General features: G+C 39.8%; 1 long non-coding RNA gene across 1 annotated transcript in view; it reads left to right on the forward strand.

Annotated features, from left to right (window-relative positions):
- The window catches only part of LOC149469896 (uncharacterized), a 57,153-nt gene extending 47,834 nt beyond the window's left edge, over positions 1-9,319 (forward strand). Inside the window, exons 3-4 of the long non-coding RNA XR_016311487.1 lie at positions 6,903-6,998; positions 9,106-9,319. This is a non-coding gene — a long non-coding RNA (uncharacterized LOC149469896). The remainder of the gene's footprint in view (positions 1-6,902; positions 6,999-9,105) is intronic.
- Positions 9,320-9,833: the final 514 nt, after the last annotated feature.

Raw genomic sequence — 9,833 nt, forward strand, 5'->3', positions numbered from 1 at the left:
AAATTTACCAATATTGTTTTTTTTTGTATTATGCTCAACTGTTCATCTTTGTGATTTCATGTGCCAATAAGTGCAAAGCAAGCCAATTTCTTCTAAATTCAACTTGCAATAATCGTATTCATTACACTAGCCCCAAACCTAGTCTTGACACTAGCCTAGTCATAAACCAAATCCTCGCCCTAACCATCTCTCACCCCAGAGGCAAGCTTGTGGACTGACTAATATATGATCTCATGACAGCCTGATCAAAAAGTTAATCTAAAGCTTGACTGGAAATATTCATTAGTGTCAAGTCAAATCAGGGCCAGTGAAAATAAGTGTGCTCCATTTGCAAAACAATTAAAATATCATTTGGAATTAGGTAAATACATCCTAAGTCCAAAGTTGTCCGAATAAAAAGCACTTGAGAAATGTATATATGGAACCCCTCTTTTTTAATGTCCACTGTCTATGCAATAGTTATTATGTATGAATAATAACTGCATTTTCCTGACCTCGACTGCTGCAAAGATGTTATCCTGACCTTTAAAATTTGATGATTGTATTACTGATGTTTCCTGTTTCACCCATATCTGAATGCTTCACATTGACCTATAAAACTTTTCTATGCTTTTACCACATGTTGAACTACTCAAAGTAGACATAGCTGGTCATTTCTGAGGAGGCTACTTGCAATTCTCAATCTATCATCAGAACTTCTACTTATGTTTCCATGCACATACATATTTTTTATTCACATAGACAAAAGAAGAGATTCACATTCACTACATTTGTCAGCAAAGACAGTGTCCTCATAGTCCCCAATAAATCTGTCTCTTTGCAACCAACTCCTAAAAATACTTCCTCTAGATTAAGTGTGAACAGAAAAAATCTGCCACGTGAAACTATAAATTTCAGGGGAAGTTCTCAAGTACACCTACATCCATCTGCTCTGCTCCATACAGTGCAATAACATCTGGGCCCATTTCAGTGACAGATCGTACAGGAAATATTCTTACACTTTGATCCCTTTAAATGAAGCCTAATATGAGCCCTCAGTAGCCAAACACAAGTACAGTGTGTTTGTGCTGTAAATAATGCACAGCTTTCATAGGCATGCAGGCTTGTGTTTGCTAATGACTTGGAAGGAAACACAAACTAATTAAACTCAGATTAAGCATACAAGCCTTATGGAGTCTGAGAGGAGGTGGACAAAACATGCAGCCCCCATATAGAGCAATCTGATGCATTAATCAGCTGTACAGCCATGGGATCTCTTATGCATAAAGCCAAAGTGTTCTCAGCCAAGTATGGAGAGATTTGCTTCATCCTTATAAAACACCAACACTGATTTTCCAATTCAAGATTAATATCCATCCAGTTCAGCATCCCTCTCAGTTTTCTAATGCAATATCATATTTATGTTCTTTAATTGACATAACAGCAGTCAAATAATTATAATAGCTTGGCCATCCAAACTAGGGCATAACTAAAACAAGGGTTGCAAAATGTGCAGCTCTCCCCAGGCCTTTAGGATCATGGAACCCAGTAATACATGTAGTTTATCTTTGAATATTAGCTGGGTAAACCATAAAATTCATGGTGATTCTTACAACTTCACACTTACACTTAGGGTGAGTTTTTTGTCTGCAGGCAAATGCTCATGGTGCAAGTGACTTTAACGTAGGTAGCCCCTGCAATGTGACCAGTTCTGAAACTGTAGGTAGAGAAGCAGGACTTGGGCAGAGAAAGATAAGGCAGGACCACTTTCGGGGTTGGTCTTTCAGGGTTTCATTTAATTTGGGGATGTATTGCTTTTGATTTTATGTTGATAGGGCTCTTATTGTAGAGTGAAATGTTTTTACAAGACTTTCCAGGTAGGTTTTTGTTCCAGGAGTAGTATGTTTGTGTTTTTATTTCTTTTTTGCGTTTCTTCTTTTTTACTTTTATGCTGATATTAAGTTTGGGGCTGCTCAAAGCAAAGAATTCACTTGTTACTGACTATCTGTTCTTGCAATTGCTTTGGTTTGCAGAACCCTGCTGCATTGCTTGAAAAATGAAGTGCAAGAACAGTGTGCATCTGAACCACTTTACACTATATCACTCACATTATATGCATCCCCCTATTCCCATAGAAAAATTAAAGTTAGACAGTAAACAGTTAGGCTTATTGTCTCTGAATAAAACTGTCCTGCTGTTGGCCATTTTTACACTGCTGTATCCTCTGAAGTATATTAATTATTGTAGTAAAACCCAGCTTGCGACGGTTGTCACAGTGACAGTAAATATGAGCATAGCTTTGCTCCATTAAATTGTTCTGCAGCTGGCCAGTTTTACACTACTATATAATGTATGGTCTATTAATTCTTGTAGTAAAACACCAGTCTTTATTCTTTGTTTCTATTACATTTGGCCTATTACTCATGATTAAAACTATCCTGCTGTATTATAAATTTCCAAATATGAGCTGCCAGTATACGCTCTTGCTGAGACTGACTGTGAAAATCATTCTGTTCTGTACCACCATGTACAGCTATAAGGCATGCTGCAAGCATGTTATTCAGAAAATGTTTTATTTTCAGTGTTGCTTTCGAAGACCTTACCTTACCCGTGTTGTATTTTTTAAAACATTTTTTGCATTGGCACGTTTTAAAGAGTTTTCTTAGTAGGTCTAAAAAAGGCAGGAATTTAACATCAAGATTTGTCCCCTGTAGCCATTTTTGCATAGGCATGTGTTTTTGAGTAGTTTGACTAGTAGCTCGAAAAATGGGCAGAATTTAACAACAAGATTCATCCCCCATTTTCCTTTCTATTTAGAGGTGCGTCACAGCAAAAATGAAAGATTAGGAAATTATGGAACCCCTATTGTTCAAGCAGCTATCTGGTTGACACTTCATCAACAAATATTCATATACTGTAACTCACTTATATAGGGCAGTACAGTTTCTAAATGGTTAGCCCTTCCGCCTGGCAGTACTAGCATCATTGGTTCAAATCCCAACCACAGCACCACCTGTCTGGTGTTTGCATGTTCTCCCTGTGCCTGCATGGGTTTCCTCCAGTTTCCTCCCACACTCCAAAGACATGCTAGTAGGTTAATTGGCTTCTATCCAGGGGCGGACTGACAACTCATTGGGCCCCCAGGCAATAGGGGATCATGGGGCCCCTGTGTCCTCACCCACACTCAAATCACACCCAAAAAAGCCTATGAAAGGTACCAGGGACATCTCATGGGGCCCCCTACTGACCCCGGGCCCTCAGGCAGTGCGCGACTTCCCCAATGGTCAGTCCTCCCCTGCTTCTGTCTAATTAGGCCCTAGTATGTGTATGTATGAATGTAAGTTAGGGACCTTAGATTGTACACCCCTTGAGGGTTAGGGACTGATGTTATTGTACAATATATATGTAAAGTGCTGCATAAATTGACAGTGCAATATAATTACCTGTAATAAATAAATATATAACATACCCATAAAGTGACATATCAAAATTGTATATAACAAAAAGTGATGAAACTGTGTCACTACTTTACATATTCAACAAATAACCAACTGTAGCAAAAATTCTTATATGTGCAAAGTCCACAGTTTTTGTTTTAGATCTTCTTTACCCATATATACCGCCACCATTCAACATTCCTTTAACTAGTTGCTGACCGCAGATAGCCGAATGACGGCTGCACTGCGGCCGGCCAGTTCTGGGTGAACGTCATATGACGTCCTCCCAGAACGCGCTCTCCTGCGCGCCCCAGGGGGTGCGCACCCGGCAATCTCCGTGATCGCTGTGTCCTACGGACACAGCTGATCACGTGATGTGGTAAAAGGCCAATCACAGCGGCCTTTTACCACGTGATCAGCGGTGTCCAATGACACGCTGATCACAGGGAAATGCAATTGCCGGTTCTCGGCTGCACTTTCCTCACGCTGTCAGATCGTGAGGAAAGTACTGCCGAGAACTGGCAGTTGTTAGAGCGAGGATCGGCACCGATCATCAGGGCACTGATGATCAGTGCCCTGATGATCGGTGCCCAGCAGTGCCACCCACAAGTTCCGCCCACCTGTGCCCAGCAGTGCGCCCACTAGCTCTGCCCACCTGTGCCCAGCAGATCACCCACCTGTGCCCAGCAGTGCACCCACCTGTGCCCAGCAGTGCACCCACCTGTGCCACTCTGCAGTGTCACACACCTGTGCCCAGAAGTGCCACCTACCTGTGCCCAGCAGTGCCACCCACCAGTGCTGCCCACCAGTGCCACCCACCAGTGCAGCCCAGAAGTGCTGCCAGTCAGTGCCACCAGTCAGTGCCCAGCGGTTGTGCCAGTCAGTGCTGCCAGTCAGTGCCGAGCAGCGATGCCAGTCAGTGCCGTCTATCAGTACCCATCATCAGTGTCATCTATCAGTGCCGCCTATCAGTGCTGCATATTAGTGCCGCCTATCCGTGATACCTCATTAGTGCTGCCTATTAGTGCCGCCTATCCGTGCCACCTCATTAGTACTGCCTATCAGTGCCCTTTAGTGCTGCCCATCAGTGCCCATCAGTGTCGCCTATCAGTGCTCATCAGTGCTGCCTCATCAACGCACATCAGTGAAGGAGAAAAATTACCTGTTTGAAAAATTTTATAATAGAAGCAAAGAAACTTTTTTTTTTCAAATTTTTTGCACTTTTTTTGTTTATAGCGCAAAAAGTAAAGCTCCCAGTGGCGATTAAATACCACCAAAAGAAAGCTCTATTTGTGAGAAAAAAATGATCAAAATTTCATATGGGTACAATGTTGCATGACCGCGCAATTGTCAATCAAAGTGCGGCAGCGTTGAAAGCTAAAAATTGGCCTGGTAAATAAGGGGGTATAAGTGCCTGGTAGGCAAGTGGTTAAGGAATCAAGTGTTGTTATCAAACTGATTTTCCTCCTCTATGGAAAATTGCTCTGCAGCATCTTAAATCATCACCAAATTGTGCATCCACCACCAAATTGTGTTAGCTTCAACTCTCCAGAACATGTTGCTGGTAAAGTTATAAACCAACCACCAAGCATTCCCTTCTGGGGGTTATACTGATCAGATAAATATTCTTACCTTTAGGTAGAAGTGAGTCAGCAGGAATTTATAGTTAGGATTGAAAAGTTGCTTTAGGTAGAATGGGAGATATACAGTACACCAGGGGCGGACTGACCATTTGGAAACTCGGGCACTGCCCAAGGGCCCGGGGTCAGTAGGGGGCCCCATGAGATGCCCCTGGTACCTTTTTCATAGGCTTTTTTGAGTTTGGGCAAGGACACAGGGGCCCCATGATCCCCTATTGCCCGGGGGCCCCATGAGTTGTCAGTCCGCCCCTGCAGTATGCCCAAATATTCAATGGCTAATGAATGCCACACAAATGGGAAGGAAAGGCATAGGTGACGATCCTCTGTATCTGAATTTCAAAATCTCCATTTTATGCGTGTTTACTTTAAAACTACTGAACTGAAGAGATTCTCTAAAATTCTCATACAAGGGTGATGTGATGATTTGTAAGATAGAGCAAGAGATCATCTGCACATAGGCTCAGCTTGTACTCATGTTGGTTAATCAGTACACTGTTGATAAAGTAGTTATTACGGATAGCAGTGGCTAAGTGCTCCATGGCCAATGTGTCCCAGGTAATATTTTAATGAAAGTTGCAGATTTTTAAATATTGACTTTGCAAATGACATGTGCATAATAAAGCTAAAAGGATTCATGGCATTCAGCAGCATGGGCTGCAGGAAAGGTACTGTATATGCAGGTAGACTTTTTAAAACTTTAGCAATGTTACAGGTTCGCTTAAACAAACAAGTCAGGTGCTATATTTCTATATTGACTTTGGTTATATTTAAAAATGAGTCAAAACCATATCCAAAATATCAATAGAGCTTTCTTGGGTTGTCCAAGCTCTGCTTTACACCAACTCACAGTAGATAATTAGCAAAAAGTCAAGCTTGAGGCTACAACAGTATTGGATTCAAGGGTCTTGAACTTTATAGTGAAAATATTTAGTTTTCTAAAAAAAGTGTCAATACATATAGAAAATCTGAAATCTCAGGGTAATTAAAAAACCCAGATAAATATTATACATCTGTGTTTTCCAATTTCCACCTTAGTAAGAAATGTTGGAAAGAATACTCAATGATGAATTAGGCTGTGTTGGGACAGATTTTCCTAACTAAGTCTTACAGAAAGGCTCTAATGAAATGAGCTTTGTAAAAACATTGAAACCCTCAGCACAAAACCACCACTCACAGTCTGGCACAGAATGGTACTTTTAGCTAGCAAGCCATCCGCCAAGGGAGCGATTGAGTTACTGAAGCTTTTACACTTCATTTTAATTTATTGTGCTCAGAAACTCAAGGGGACGAAAAATGGACTTATCAGCAGATGTCCTTTACATCTGAAGGAAAATATGTATTTTGGAATTAGCCGCTGCTACTGTCACAGTTATTTTAGAAATATCTGAAAAATTCCACGCAAATGAAATGCCTTACACTGTACAATACATTTACTAAGGTTGTATGGATTTATTTACAGTAAATTTGCCACGAAACTGATACTCAGGCATATAAATGTTTCAACATACCTAAAGGGCTACGTTCTTGGTTTTGGTGGAGCATGTAAAGTTGTTAAAAGTATTTCTCAACTATTGATTTAACATAAGCTATACTCCACTGTCACAAAGCACTTTCTGAAAGAGCAAAGGGACTCATGTGAACTGTATACATCATATATAAGTAAATTTGATGGCTACATAACCATAATGTGCAGAAAGTTATATTTGATATGCTAATGCATGTTTACCATTTATTCATTCTAATTATGTCAAATGTTTAAGCATTTAGAATAATAAAATACTAGGTCTGATTTACTAAAGCAAATGATTCAAGGAAGAAAACTAATGGTATGGCATACTTATCATAGATACTACATTCCCCGGATGAAGCCACGAATCCCCGTGGAGATACGCGTTGGGGAGGGGCAGTGACATCACCACGCATCCTTACACGGCGAGCACTGGTACTGTATGCGAGCACACCCGAGAGGCTGGTCTTCACCGCTTTAAGCGGCTATTATACAAAGTGTAGATTGTTTTTAATCAATGTGAGTGCATACTGAGCGCAAATTAAAGTGTTTATTTATATCAACGATAAAGCACTATGCACTTTTCTCTATTTACATGATCCGTATGAGGAATGCTTAACCTCCTTGGTGGTATGATTCTTTCCGATTTTTTGTGCTGAAAGCGGTACCATTTTTTTGCATGGAAATATGTAGTTTTTTATTGTAGGCTGTAATTTTTAGGAATAACTCACTGAAATCTGTACGAACAAGAGTCTAGTAAACATTCCGGATATGATAAAATTTGAAACACGAAATCATAAATTATAATTTAATAAATCATAATAAAAAATAATATAATAATAATAAATTTAATTCAATAATATAATCAAACCAAAAACACTGAAATTTGAAATACAGAGGCAAAGTCGCAAAATCGTTTTCAGTGTCTGATGACGAATTTCCCCACGAATCATTATCACTCAATTCTGCAAGTGGTTCTGATTTACTATCGCTGTTCTAAAACTGCTTTTGACGTAAAGGGATGCTTTTTGGACGCCATGGACTTTTCTAAGTTTCCAGGCAGAAAGAACATTCAAAATGCAGGCAGGGCACAGGACAAAGCAGTAGGGACAAAATATATGTGAAATGCATTGAAACAGCAATGACAGCATAAATGACATTTTTTAAAAATTTCAAATTTCCCGCCGTACGTCCCGACGTCACAGGGACCAGAACACAGAAGCCGGATGCCGGCTTCGGCCAGAGGAGATGGCCGGGGACGCTGCAGGGGACACATCGCGGGAGCGAAGGACAAGGTAAGTGCTGCAGGGACCCCCAGAGCAGCGCCGCATGGTAAGCCCGAGTGTAGCTCGGGATTACCGCTCTTGGTATAGAAATTTTACCCTGAGCTACACTCGGGATTACCGCTAAGGAGGTTAAAGGACTGGATCAAGGAAAGATCTGAGGAGGGAGAGATCCATATAACCATTCAGGCTTACATAGTAGCCCTCTATCTGCAACCTTCACCTGCATCACCTCAGGCTGATTGGAAGGAGAGCACACAGATATTTCATCCTTGCTGAAATCTGCACCAAGTTTGTTTTGTGTTTTTGCACAATATTTATTGAATTTTTACCTTTTATTAATTTTCCATATTTTTCAATTTATTAATTGGATTATTTATTTAATCATCGAAGGACACACATTTGAATAATTTTACACAGCCTTTTATTATTTTTTTTTAATTTTAAATTTTTTTTCCTTTTATATCACCAATTTTGATATATATTTTTCTAATTCATTTATTCATTATTATCAACACATGTTTGGGTATTGATTGGCATTACAATCATGTATGGTTACACATAAGAGATCATGCAGCTATTAGAGATTTAATGCAAATACAGTTTTTATACTATATACAGGTAATAGGTCTTGATAGAGCCCGACATCTATATTTTATTCATTTGTATGCACTGATAACTCACATTTATGAGGGTGAGCAAGATAGCCTGCGATCTTATTGATAGAAGCTGTTTATTATACACCTTATTGGCTCACAACTATATTTTTAATATTCAGGTATGGCATACCTGCATCACAGGCTGATAAGCATGACTGTCCATGCAGTGATGTTCACCAAATAATGCTGATTTTATGCTCTATGTTCTTGAGTTATGCTCTATGCTCTATAAGGTGAGCTAAAGTATGTGCATGTCAGCAATATATAAAAAAAAAATGTGGTTGTCTTACTAAGCAATGAAATGTGCAATGACTTGTCAAAAAATCCTGAATGCTTTCTGTTTTAGTCAAAAATTGCAGCATATGCATGGGTATTGATCATTGAAATCTTTATTCCAAACACCAGAGTATGGAATTTCAAACACGGGCTAGCGCTTGAACTTCTGCACATTCATACAAATGTCTCAATAGCTCTCTCTTTTAGCGCACTCTACATTTGAAAAAAGTAAAGAATTTTTAGTTGCCTTGAATGCTAGCCATATCCACTGTGTTTATACAGTATATGTATAGTGAAAATATTTTCACTTTTTGTTTTGAATAGAGCGTTGAAGCATTTGAATCCCTGCCAAAATGTCATTGCTTAACTGGCGTCAGGAGTGATCATACTAATTACACCTCAGGATGACTTGAGTGTTATCAGTCCAGTACAAACATCGTTCAGCAGTATCAAGCCCTAATGAAGGGGGGACCTTTTAAGTCTTGAAATGTTATTTTATTGTACGAGAGTCTGAATAAAATTTAATATGAAATTTAAACGTTATGTTTTTGGTGTCTTTCTCTTTGCACAACCAGCCCTTACTTGGGCAAAGAGCTGGCCTACAGCCACCATTCATGAGAGAGCTACCTAGGGATAATCATTCCTTCTCCTTTCTCAACCTTTTCACACAGATCGACCCTTGAAATAACTTTCTATTCTCAAGGAACCCCTGTTAATATATCTACAACTCATGATACATTAGTGTGATGGTCAGTGAGAAGAATGTGTGACAGCAACTTGTGGTCACCGGGAAGAATTGCCCCCTTATCGATAGCCAGAAATATCAATGGTGTTAATGGCAACTTATCTGAGAGGCTGAAATTGCTCAATTCTCAAGGAACCCTTAGCAATCTTTGGAGGAACCCTAGGGTTCCATGGAATCCTGGTTGAGAAACCATGGTCTAAGGGATGAATGTCACTCACTTTATAGAGATTTCCTTTTACTTCCTGCAGAATCTCTGGAACAGGAAGTGATTAGGAATCTCTCAAGTGAGACAAGGACAGCAAAAATT

The sequence above is a fragment of the Staurois parvus genome, unplaced genomic scaffold (assembly GCF_062004578.1).
Source record: "Staurois parvus isolate SC_StPar_1 unplaced genomic scaffold, SC_StPar_1.0 ptg000058l, whole genome shotgun sequence".
NCBI lineage: Eukaryota > Metazoa > Chordata > Amphibia > Anura > Ranidae > Staurois > Staurois parvus.